Here is a 13,548-nt window from a genome sequence, read left to right as displayed (position 1 = left end):
TGGATGAGAATGCTGCAGTTGTTGCCAACTTCATTAAAACCTGTGTGGATGAGTGTGAGCCTACAAAGACTTGCTGTACATTCCCAGACCAAAAGCCATGCATAAGCCAGGAGGTACATCGTCTGCTGAAGGCTAGATCTGTGGCATTCGAGTCTGACAACCCAGGTCTGTACCAGAAAACCAGGTATGACTTGCAGAGGGCTATTTCAAGGGTGAAGAGACAATTTTGAACGAGGTTAGAGGTGATATCAGATGCATGACAACTCTGGCAGGGTTTGCAAGACATTACTTCCTATAAAGCAAAACCAAATAGTAGTGATGTTTCACTACCAGATGAACTCAACGCCTTCTATGCCCACTTCGAAAGGGAGAACACAACTACAGCTGTGAAGATCCCTGCTGCACCCGATGATCTTGTTCATCGACTATAGCTCAGCATTTAACACCATCATTCCCATAATCCAGATTGATAAGTTACAGAACCTGGGCCACTGTACCTCCCTTTGCAAATGGATCTTCAACTTTCTTACCTGAAGCAAGTGAGTACTTCCGCCCATAGCAGTGAGAGGTTGAAAATGTCCTTGAATACTCCTGCCAGTCAGTTGGCACAAGTTTTCAGAGCCTTACCAGGTACTCCATCGGGATCTTCTGCCTTACCAGAAGACCACAATCTGTGTGTATTGGTGACAATATCTCCTCCTTGCTGATGATTAACACTGGTGCACCTCAGGGATGTATACTTAGCCCACTGCTCTACTCTGTCTATATCCTTGACTGTGTGGCTAGGCATAGCTCAAATACCATCTATAAATTTGCTGATGATGGAGACAAGAGGGCGTACAGGAGTGAGATACGCCAACTAGTGGAGTGGTGTCGCAGCAACTACCTTGCACTCAACGTCAGTAAGAAGAAGGAGATTGTGACCTTCAGGAAGGGTAAGACAAAGGAACACATACCAGTTCTCATAGAGGGATCAGAAGTGGAGAGAGTGAGCAATTTTAAGTTCCTGGGTGTCAAGATCTCTGAGGACCTAACCTGGTCCCAACATATCGATGTAGTTATAAAGAAGGCAAGACAGCAGCTATACTTCATTAGGAGTTCAAAGAGATTTGGAATGTCAACAAAAATGCTCAAGAACTTCTATAGATGTACTGTGGAGAGCATTCTGACAGGCTGCATCACTGTCTGGTGTGGGGGCGCTACTGACATGACCGAAAGAAGCTGCAGAGGGTTGTAAACTTAGTCGAGTCCATCTTGGGTACTAGCCTACAAAGTACAGACAGACAGACAGACAGACATACTTCATTGATCCTGAGGGAAATTGGGTTTTGTTACAGCCGCGCCAACCAAGAATAGTGTAGAAATATAGCAATATAAAACCACAAATAATTAAATAATAATAAGTAAATAATGCCAAGTGGAAATAAGTCCAGGACCAGCTTATTGGCTCAGGGTATCTGACAATCCGAGGGAGGAGTTGTAAAGTTTGATGGCCACAGGTAGGAATGACTTCCTATGACGCTCAGTGTTACATCTCGCTGGAATGAGTCTCTGGCTGAATGTACTCCTGTGCCTAACCAGTACATTACGGAGTGGATGGGAGTCAGTGTCCAAGATGGCATGCAACTTGGACAGCATCCTCTTTTCAGACACCACCGTCAGAGAGTCCAGTTCCACCCCCACAACATCACTGGCCTTACAAATGAGTTTGTTTATTCTGTTGGTGTCTGCTACCCTCAGTCTGCTGCCCCAGCACACAACAGCAAACATGATAGCACTGGCCACCACAGACTCGTAGAACATCCTCAGCATCATCCAGCAGATGTTAAAGGACCTCAGTCTCCTCAGGAAATATACCTAGGATATCTTCAAGGATCGGTGTCTCAGAAAGGTAGCATCCATTATTAAGAATTTCCGGCACCCAGGGCATGCTCTTTTCTCACTGTTACCATCAGGTAGGATGTACAGAAGCCTGAAGACACACACTCAGTGATTCAGGAACGGCTTCTTCCCCTCTGCCATCTGATTCCTAAATGGACATTGAACCCGTGAACACTACCTCACTTTTGTAATATATATTATTCCTGTTTTTGCATGATTTTTAATCTATTCAATATACATATACTGTAATTTCTTTATTTATTCATTCTTCTATATTATGTATTGTATTGAACTGCTGCTGCTAAGTTAACAAATTTCACCTCACATGCCGGTGATAGTAAACCTGATTCTGGAATCTTGCTATGGGCATATTCCCATGGGGGGGCACCACCCCTGGGGACAGTTCCCCTCCAAGTCACAAACCATCCTGGGTGGAAATGTATCACTGGTCCTTCATCAGCCCTGCATCTAAATCCTTTGACCAGCAGGGATGTGGGACTACAAGGTTCAGAAATGTAACCTCTAGAGCAACTAGGAAAGAACAATGACTCCCTTATTCTGAAATGAATATAAAAGACAGTCACTTTCTGCTCACAAGTTGTGATGCCCGGGGACATTGAAATGACTGAGTTGGGTCCAGATGAAATGAGAGGGTGAGCAGTTATAGACCCAATCAGGACTGAACACATTCCTGAAAGTCATCCCAGTAGCAAAGGTAGTAGAGCCAAGTTCAATCCTGTGCTCTGATGCTGGAGTTTGCACGTTCTTCCAGTGACTAAAGGTGCTCCAGTTTCTTCCTACATGCTAAAGAGGTCAGAGTCAGAATCAAGGTTGATATCACTGGCATATGTCATGAAAGCTGTTGTTTTGCATCAGCAGTGCATTGCAATACATAATAATAAAAAATCTATAAATTTCAATAAGAAAAATAGAAAAAAATTAAATTAGTAGTGCAAAAAGAGAGCAAAATAGTGGGGTAGTGTACATGGGTTCATTGTCCATTCAGAATTGGCTTATTATTGTCACATACACCAAAGGCTTTGTTTTGCATTCCCCATGGCCATATTATTTCAGAACGTTGCTACCTGGAGATAGTACAAACGGAAAAGCAATGTTAGAATGCAGTGTGTAGTGTTACAGGTACTGTGTTGTTTGGGTAGACAAAGAAGTGCAAAGCACCATGACGAGGTAGGCTGTGAGTTCAAGAGTTCATCTGTATAGTATTAGAGGTCCATTCGACAGTTTTACAACAGTGAGACTGAGATTGCCCTTGAACCTCAGAATAGAAAGATGTCCCTTTAGCCAGAGGGTAGTGAATCTGCGAAATTTACTGCCATAGACTGAGGTTAAGGCATTGAGTATACTTAAAGCAGAGTTTGACAGGTTCTTGATTAGTAAGGGTGTCTAAGGTTATGGGGAGAAGGTAGGGGAATAGGGTTGACAAGGAAAATAAACCAGCCATGATGGAATGATGGAGCAGACTCGATGGGCTGAATGGCCTAATTCTACTTCCATGTCTTCTGATCTAACCAAAGTCTGGTACAACTGTAATGCGTCCCTCACAGCAAGAACTGGTCGTACATCTCAATCCTGCTTTACGGGCCTTTTGTGGCATTTGGTAATGGGAAATATCAGTAGTGACTTCATAGACACGGCTTTGCAACATCTGGAGTTTTTGAAAGGGACTGGGTTTGTGGATGATATGTTTCTTTCCTTAATGTAAACAAATACTGCAGCAAATCACACCTGGTCCACTGCCAGGGCAGTGCTGGCAGTGAAGTACAGTGTCAGTCTGGTGAGCGAAGCACATCTCTGTACCCAACTTAACCGAACAGACGGGTTAGGCATACTGCATTTAGATGGCAAACCATCTTCAACAGGAAATGGCTCAAAAAGGGGGCATCCACCATTAAGGACTCCATCATCCAGGACATCTCCTTTACTCTTTGCTGCCATGAAGGAGGAGGTATTGAAGGCACGCACTCAATGTTTTAGAAACAGCTTCTTCCCCTCCGCCCTCAGATTTCTGAATGGACAATAAACCCATGTACTGCATGTACACTACCTCACTATTGTTTTCTTTACTTTATTTACTCCTTTTTGTATTACTTATTTAATTTCTGAATAAATCAATTGTATTACTTAATTTATAAGCAAATTATGTATATATACACAGTATTTGCATACATGTTTCTCATTGTCATTTAGAGTATTTTCATTATTTTGTATTGCAATGTACTGCTGTCGCAAAACAACAGCTTTTTCACGAGATGTGCCTGTGATATTAACCCTGATTTAGAATCTGTTTCTGATAAAAGCTTTCTTTGGTTTGTTTTCTGGTTTTGTGATCTCAGTGCAGATATTTACGGCAGTTCTGCAAGTGTTAAATCAAACAGGAGGGTGTTCAGATCTGGCTGACTTTGCTGTTTTTCTCTGCTGGTGTTCTGCCAAAGTCCCTAAACTTGGCAGAGGCCCAGTTGGCCCCCGCTGCGCACAGAACGTTGAGATAACCTAATTACAATGCAGCAAAGACAGTGGCAAAGTGAGGCATCTAACTTACTGCAGCTTCAAGTGCGCAGTAACAATGACAGACTATCAGTTCACAGGAAAGCGGTGTTCCTGTTGTTATTAAAGATGAAGCAATCCCTTACTTTATAGCCTTGCTGATGCCCATTTTATTTGTCTGGATTTGGGTGACGAAGGACATGGAAAGGACATGTTCATGAGTTTGCTCTCTGTTTTGAAATCTGATGGCGGAGGGGAAGAAGCTGTTGCTAAAATATTTGGTGTGCATCTTCAGGCTCCTGTACCTTCTCCCCAATGGTAGCAATGAGAAGATAACTAACATGTCTCGGATCCTGGAGTTCCTTAATGATGTGGAGGCACTGCCTTTTGAAGGTGATTCAGTGGGTTGTGTCTGTAATGGATCTGGCTGAGGTTACAACCCTCTTTCCACCCATTGCATTGAAGTCTCTATTGCAGGTGTTGATGCAACCAGGTCAGAATGTTCTCCATTGTAATTCTGTAGAAATTTACATTATGGCATTTGCAATTTGCGTCATGGAGTATTATGACCAGTTTTGGGCCCCTTATCTAAGAAAGGATGTTCTGGCATTGGACAGGTCCAGAGGAGGTTCCCAACAATGATCCCGGGAATGAAAGGGTTAACACATGAAGAGTGTTTGATGGATCTGGGTCTGTACTCCCTGGAGTTCAGAAGAATGAGGGGTATCTCACTGAAACCTACCGAATGTTGAAAGGCCTAGACAATGGATGTGAAGAGGATGTTTCCTGCAGTGGGGGAGTCTAAGATTAGACAGTATAGCTCAGATCACAAGGATGCCCTTTTAGAACAGAGATAAGGAGGAATTTCTTTAGCCAGAGGGTGGTGAATCTGTAGTATTCGTCGGCACAGACAACTGTGGAGCCCAAGTTATTCAGTGTATTTAAAGTAGAGGTTGATGGGTTCTTGATTTGTGAAAGTGTCATAAGTAATGGGGAGAAGGTAGGAGAGAAGGGTTGAGAAGGATAGTGAATTGGCCAGGATGGAATGGCAGAGCAGACTCAATAGAATGAAAGGCCCAATTCTGCTCCTCTATCTCACGGTCCTTTTGACCACTGGTGTTGAAGACTCTGCACTCGAAGGTTATCAAGGTGGACATGGGATGAAGCATGTCCAGAGTTTACACCTCTGCTCTGCACTTGAAGGCTGGCCGGGATCATATGTGCAGGTGAGCAGCACCAGGCCTGGTCAGTTGGAGTGCCTGGCGTTCGGCTGGTCCAGGGACCGACACCCGAGACTGGAATCCAGAGGTCAGCCAGGAGTCTGGAAGTTGGAGCCAGATTGCCAAAGCCTGGAAACTGGAGACTAGAAACCTGTCCAGGAGTTGGAGGCCTGTCTGTGCGTGTATGGGAGGGTGGGATGGAGGAAGGGGGCTTGATTTGCTATTATTGCTTGTTGTGTTCTGTTTCGCTGTGATCTACTGAGCACTGTGGGTGTGCTATGTTGGCTCTGGAGTGTGGGACGACACTTGTGGACTGCACCCAGCAAATAAACGCAGATGATGCCTTTCACTGCATGTTTTGATGTACGTGTGATAAAAAAAATCTCACTACAGAACAGGACCAGGCCCTACAGCTCACAATGTCTGTGCCTACCATGTTGCCAAGTTAAATTACATATCTGCCTGCTCATGGTCCATATCTTCCCCACCATCCTTAATTTCCCCACTTCAACATTAGCATCATCACCACACCCAATACTGGGCTTATTAGTTTCCCTTCTCTTCCTTTGCCTCATGGTATCCCAGCCATTGCTTATCCTTTGACCATCTGGCTTTCCTTTTGCAAAGGAGCCTTAGTTAGTGATTACAGCATCACGTCACTGTAATACTACAGTATTCCACAGTTACACTTTTTTACGGAAAGGAGCCAGAAAAGGTTCAGTAACATCATGAAAGGTTCCACCCACCCTGCTCATGGACTGTTTGTCCCACTCCCATCAGGGAGGAGGTTACCACACCAGGACCACCAGACTCGAAAACAGTTACTTTCCCCAAGCAGTATGGACAGACACTCCTGTGCCTAATGTCACTTTATGTACATACAATCAATCTATGTATGTAAGCTATCTTATGTATTTATATTTATTGTGTTCTTTACCTTATTGTGTATTTTTTGCTCAGATCTGGAGTAACAATTATACTGTTCTCCTTTGCATTTGTGTATTGGAAATGATATTAAACAACCTTGAATCTTAAATCAAGGCTCTTGAGTTCACACTAATTGCTGGCTGGAGTACACTCGAGCCCCACCAGTCCCAGAAATCCCCCATTCTCTCTGTGGATGCCACACACTCCATCTCCATGTGGCCACAGGCACTCAGGAAGGTGACCTTGTACCACACAGTACACATAGCAACCAGTGATCAGTGATTGGTGTTCAAAAACTCAAGAGATTCTGCAGAAGCTGGAAATCCAGAGCAACACACACTGAATGCTGTAGGAACTCAGCAGGTCAGGCAGCATCTATGGAGAGGAATAAGCGGGCTACATTTTGGGCCGAGACGCTTCATCAGGACTTCATGCTGCTTGACCTTCTGAGTTCCACCAGTATTTCGGGTGTTCGGTTCCTTCTGCCGTCTATAAGGAATTTGTATGTTCTCCCTGTGACTGCATAGATTTCCTCCAGGTGCTTGAGCTTCCTCCTGTCTGTATGCATTACGATTGGTAAATTGTGTGCACGCTACTTGGCACTGGAAGCATGTTGACTCTGGTGTGCTGATCCAGCATCTAATTGAACTGTGTTGGTCATTGAAGCAAATGATGCGTTATGCATTTTACTGTATGGTTTGATCTACTTGTGACAACTAAAGCTCGTCTTTAATCTTTAGCCATTGTTTGAGAGCTTGCTGTGTGCAAATTGGTTGCTGAGCTCCCTGCAGGAGAACGCAGACCACGCACCGACAACAATGCTTCAGCGATTCCAGGGTGTGGTGATTGTCCGTCATACCCGACATTGACAGGAAACCCGTGTGGGGAGAGTTTTTAAAGTGGAAAAGCCATTGCACTGGGGCAGTTCCACACTCCCGACCTCAGAAGTCCAGATCCTGTGGTAGAAAGAAGAATCACAAACTGGGGTCTCCCTTGGTTGCAGTGGGCGACCATGACTTGTGGCTTGTCACCCACTTCGCTCTCCACAAAGCACTGCAGAACTGCCTTCCTGGCCGATGGGTCTCACTGTGGTTCTCATTCACCCAGACCTCTGGAGCTGACTCCAACTGCTGGGACATGCATATCCCTATCGCACTGCGGTATGAGGCCCACTGGCCCCCCTCACCTGGTTTAGCTTGCCTGTCAAAGCTGTGTACTAGGGTGTGGCCACTGGCACCTGCAAGCAACTACTTGGAGCCATAGATAAGAGCTGAGTGTCCAGTGGGGACCAATGCTGAGTGAGCTGCCCCAGAATGGACTCGATAAGCCCCTTCACCAGAGGTACTACCCCTCTCTAGACACCCAACATACCCAACATTGAGAGTAGCCACAGATCAAAAAGAAAGCACAAGGAGCTAGAAATTGTTGTATGCTTAGGAAAGAATGCAATGCCAATCCAACATGGTCTACTCTACACGGGCACCTTATGCAAATTCCTATTCTGTATGAGGGCATAGCTTGCGATCGGTCGTGGTGAGAGTCATCGGTGTAGTCTTAGGTTTGGCTGAGGAGGGACCAGGAGATCTCCACACACCTGGAGCTGGTCAAGCAGATCCACTTCAGTCATTGTCAAAGAGTACTGGAGCAGAGAAACAGGCCATTTGGCCCATCTACTCCAAGCTGTCCCAATCTTCTGTCTACTCCCATCTACCTGCACCCAGACTACTTCCATCCACGCACTTATCCAAACTTCTCTTAAAAGTTACAATTGAACCTACGTCTACTACTTCCACTGGCAGTTCGTTCCACACTCACACCACCTTCCCAGTGAAGAAGTTTCTCCTCAGATTCACTTTAAGTACTTCACCTTTCATAGAACAGTGCAGCTCATTCCAGGCCCTTCGGCCCACAATGTTGTACTGACCTTTTACCCTGCTCTAAGTTCATCCTAATGCTTGCCTCCCACACAGCCCTCCATTTTAATTTCATTCATGTCCCTCTAACCCTAAACCTATGACCTCTACAGATAAAGATTAGCTTTATTAGTCATATGTACATTAAAATATTGAAACATCATGTGAACAGCATCGCTCGCATCAAATCAAATCAGCTAGTGTTGTGCTGGGCAGCTGCACTTCCAGTGCTGACTCAGTATGCCCACGACTCACCACCCACAACTTGCATGTCTTTGGAGTGTGAGAGGGAACAAGAGCACCCGGAGGAAACCCACGCACTCATCTGGTGGGAGGAAGGGTTGGACTGATTGTGGTCTAGGTTAAAGGCTTGGCACAGCATTCTAGGCCTGTACTGTCCTATGTTCCATGCTCCGTGTACTATGTTTTTATGTTCTATTCAGGGGCTCCCATCTGTTTTTATCCCCTGGACCAGTTCCATGAAGTAAGCAGCCAACGGAGCCCAGGTTGGGAAACTCCTTTTCTATGATGTATGTTCTGTTGACAACCAGGATGTGGACAGATTCTTCAGGGCTGTCAAGACCACCTAAAGACCAAACATGTGAACGGGGAGAGCCTAACAAGGAAGGAGAGATGAGTTTATGTGACTCCATCCTTCAGAGTGCTACCTTTAACAGTCTCAGCATCATAAGCAAGTCCAAAAGACTACATGTCAACTTAGGCCAGTCTGTTTGGGTTAGTATTCCCTGGAGTTTTGGAGAATGAGAAGTGTCCTTATTCAAACATATAAAGGACCCTGACAGGGTAGATGTCAAGATGTGGAAGAATCATGAACAAGGGGGAATAATTACTAACATAACAGGCCCATTATTTACAGCTGGGGTGCTTGGAAATTTCTTTTTTCAGGGGGTGGTGATGCCTTGAAATTCTTTACCCCAGAGGATGGTGAGGACAGTTCTTGGAGAGAGATACTTATTTGAAAGATCGAGAATTTGAGGTTTATGGGGATCTGGCACAAAAGACAGGTTGCCTGTGTAGATCAGCCATTGAACGGAGGGGCGAGGCCAGCTTGAGGGGCAGAGGAGCCCACTCCTTCTCTTATTTCCTTACACTCTTGTGAAAATCAGCAAGGTTTTTCTGAAGCAGATGGTGTCCTTCATTTTCTGAAACTTGCCAAAGAGAAACTCACAGCTCACCTCCCACACTTCAGAGAGGGCAGTGGAAATGTGGAGCAAACTGCCAGAGGAAGTGGGGGAGGGAGGTATATTTACAATGTTTAAAAGTCACTCGGATAAGAAATCTTCAGAGGGAGAAGGGATATTTGCAAGGAAATGGGACCAGCAAGGCAGGCATGAATTGGATTGAAAGGCCTGTTTTTTTATAAAATCTTAAAACATTGGAGCAGAATCAGGCCATTCAGCCCATCTAGTCCACCCCATCAATCAATCAAAGCTGATTTATTTTCCCCTCTCAACCCCATCTTCCTGCCTTTTCCCCATGACCTTACTCTGATGCACTTTCTAATCAAGAACCTATCAACCTCTGCTTTAAGTATGACTTGCCCTCCACTGCCCTCTGTGGCAATGAATTCCACAGATTCACCACACTCCGGCTAAAGAAATCTCCTGATCGATTCCTCTTTATAGATGCTGCCTGACCTGCTGAGTTTGTCCAGCATTTCTGTTTAGAAGGGGCATACATTTATTCTGAGGTCTCAGCTCTCTCATTACAATAACACTATTCTCCTTGTCCACTCTATCTAGGCCTTTCGATAATCGATTGGTTCCAACAAGATTCCTCCTCCCTTCCTCGCCCATCCTCCTAAACTCCAGTGGGGACAGGTCGTGGGATATTGAATGCTACTCATATATATTAACCCTTTCATTCCTTGGATAACTCTCATAAACCTTCTTCTCGACTCTCTGTACTATGCTGAATAGAATCTATGAAAAGGGGGACATGGCACCAGACCCGAGAGATGCCACGACCGTGACCAGGCTCAGGAACAAAGGCAAAACTTTCCAGTGATTATATAGGAGTTTCACTGCTGACTTCTGCTGCCCCTTCTCCACAATCATCTTCTCCCAGAGGCTGAAGAACTTTCCCCACATTGCAGTGTGGACTTCATCTTTTACGAGGAACTATTGATCCTATTACAATTCCAAGAATAATAAAGTAGTAATAACAGCAGTAAAGGACCATACGACATAAGGGCAGAATTAGGGCATTTGGCCCATAAAATCTAGTTGGCCATTTAATCATCACTGACTTATTTTTCCTTCTCAACCCCTTCTCCCTGTAACCTTTGACCCCCTTACTACTCTAGAAACCATTAACCTCCACTTTAATAACCTGGCCTCCACACCTTCTGTGGCAATGAATTCCACAAATTCACCATCCTCTGGCTAAAGGAATTCCTCCTCATCTCCTTTCCAAAGGATGTCCCTGTATTCCCAGGCTGTGCCCTTTGGTCCTAGACTCTGCCACTGTTGGAAACATCCTCTCCATGTCCTCTCTGCCTAGACGTTCAGTATTCGATAGGTTTCAGTGAGCCCCCCCCATTCTTCTAAACTCCAGCAAGTGCAGGCTCAGAGCCATCGAACACTATTTCATTCCCAGGATTGTTCTTACACCCTCTGGACCCTCACCAATGTCAGCACATCCTTTCTTAGAAACAGGGCTCAAAAGACTCAGAAAGAAGCCTTCAACTCTGCCAATCAGGAAAGGACTGCGGGGAATCCTTCTCAAGTTCAGCTCCAATCAGAAATTCATCATTCCATGTTGTGCTTCCAGCCAATGGGTCTGCGTGAAGAGTGCGGCCAGGAAAAGTTGTCCCAGTCTTCCTCACTATAGCACGGCCTCACAGACAATATTCACAAGCATGTTGCTGGGACAGAGAGGGTTTGCTTCTTCAGGAGAGACTGGACAGGCTGGAACTGGTTAACCCTGGAGTGAAAGAGGCTGAGGGATGAAGTTCATAAAATCATGACTTACTTGGATAAGCTGGACGGCCACAGTCTTTTCCTCAGGGTAGTGGAGCTTAAAACTAGACAAGTCAAGTCACTTTTATTGTCATTTCGACCATAACTGCTGGTACAGTACATAGTAGAAATGAGACAACGTTTTTCAGGACCATGATGTTACATGACAGTACAAAAACTAGACTGAACTACGTAAAAAAACAAAACAGAAAAAAACACTAGACTACAGACCTACCCAGGACTACATAAAGTGCACAAAACAGTGCAGGCATTACAATAAATAATAAACAGGACAATAGGGCAGTAAGTGTCAGTCCAGGCTCTGGGTATTGAGGAGTCTGATAGCTTGGGGAAAGAAACTGTTACATAGTCTGGTTGTGAGAGCCCAAATGCTTCAGTGCCTTTTCCCAGATGGCAGGAGGGAGAAGAGTTTGTATGAGGGGTGCGTGGGGTCCTTCATAATACTGTTTGCTTTGCGGATGCAGCATGTAGTGTAAATGTCTGTAATGGCGGGAAGAGAGACCCTGATGATCTTCTCAGCTGACCGCACTATCTGCTGCAGGGTCTTGCGATCCAAGATGGTGCAATTTCCGAACCAGGCAGTGATGCAGCTGCTCAGGATGCTCTCAATACAACCCCTGTAGAATGTGATGAGGATGGGGGGGTGGGGTGGGAGATGGACTTTCCTCAGCCTTCGCAGAAAGTAGAGACACTGCTGGGCTTTCTTTGCTATGGAGCTGGTGTTGAGGGACCAGGTGAGATTCTCCACCAGGTGAGCACCGAGAAATTTGGTGCTCTTTACGATCTCTACCGAGGAGCTGTTGACATTCAGTAGCGAGAGGTCGCTCCGTGCCCAAGCACCCAAGATTAAAGAGAAAGGGGAACCATTTAAAGGGGACCCAAGGGCCAAGTTCCTCACACAAAGGGTGGTATTTACCAGCCAGAAGAAGTGGTACTGAGGGGTACAATTCCAACATATAACAGTTATTTGGATATGCTCATGGATAGGAAAGTTTTGGCGGAATACAGGTCAAATGCGGAGAAATGGGACTCGATCAGGCAGGCATGGATGAGTTGGGCTGAAGGGCCTTTTTCCGTGCCTCTCTGACTCTGACACATAGAAACATTGAAAAAGGAGCAAGAGTAGGTAATTTTGCTCTTTGAGCCTGCTCTGCCATTGGATATGGACATAACTGATCATCTGCCTCAACACCATATTTCAGAGCTTCCCTTTTACTCTTTAATGCCTGTTGCATTCAAAGCTGTGTCCTGAAAAATACTTATGGGGCTCTACAGCCATGTGTGTAGTGGCTGCTGCTGGTTCTTCATCGTCTCAGTAAAGGCATTTCTCTTCACCTCAGTCCGAAGTCTCTCACTCAGTAGTTTGAGACCATGGCCTATAATGCGCCCATCTAGAAGAACATCCTCCCTGTGTTGAGTTTATTGAGCCCAATCAGAAGTTTTCATGACATCCTAGCTTCATATCCTCAGATCTGAAGAATAAACCCTGTGGTCAAACAACACATTAATTCATCACGTTAATCAGTCTCCCCTCTGCTGAATCTATCAACATCTGCTGCTGACTCAGGAAAGCTGCCGGTGTAATCCAGGACCCCTCCCATCCTGGGCATTCTCTCTTCAGCCCTTTCCAGTCAGGCAAAAGGTACAAAAATTTGACAGCATGAACCTCAAGGATAGGTTCTAACCCACTGTTATCAAACTCTTGAGTGGACTTCTCATATGCTAAAAGATTGGTCTTGATCCCCTAGTCTATCCCGTTGTGGCCCATGCACTTTATCTGTTTGCCTGCAGTGCACTGTGAAACCTTATTCTGCACTGTGTGCTTTCATTTTACTACCTTGATGTGCTTATGTGTGGCAAAATCTGCCTGGGTGGTAGGCAAACAAAAGCTTTTCATTGTATCTTGGTATGTGAGAATAATAAACCAATACCAAGTACCAAACACCAATAAGTCTGGGAACATTCACTGTTCAATGGCAGTCAAGGAGAGAGATCAAGTTTGCATGCATTCCTCCAAGCAGATTCTCACCAGGTACTGGTTTATTATTGTCACATGTACCAGGGTACAGTGGGAACTTGTCTTGCATGCTGTTCATACAG

At 45.1% G+C, this 13,548-nt stretch overlaps 1 long non-coding RNA gene across 2 annotated transcripts in view; it reads left to right on the top strand.

The window, feature by feature from the left end:
* LOC132396514 (uncharacterized) overlaps positions 1 to 13,548 on the top strand; it is a 29,639-nt gene that overhangs the window by 12,473 nt on the left and 3,618 nt on the right. Inside the window, exon 1 of one of the 2 annotated variants that reach the window (XR_009513001.1) lies at positions 5,080 to 5,612. The exons of the other annotated variant lie outside the window; for it this stretch is intronic. This is a non-coding gene — a long non-coding RNA (uncharacterized LOC132396514). Of the gene's footprint in view, positions 1 to 5,079; positions 5,613 to 13,548 lie in introns of those variants that run through there. 2 annotated transcript variants of the gene reach the window in all.

The sequence above is a fragment of the Hypanus sabinus genome, chromosome 7, assembly GCF_030144855.1.
Source record: "Hypanus sabinus isolate sHypSab1 chromosome 7, sHypSab1.hap1, whole genome shotgun sequence".
Classification (NCBI taxonomy): Eukaryota; Metazoa; Chordata; class Chondrichthyes; order Myliobatiformes; family Dasyatidae; genus Hypanus; species Hypanus sabinus.
This window is presented reverse-complemented; position numbering and strand designations above follow the sequence as displayed.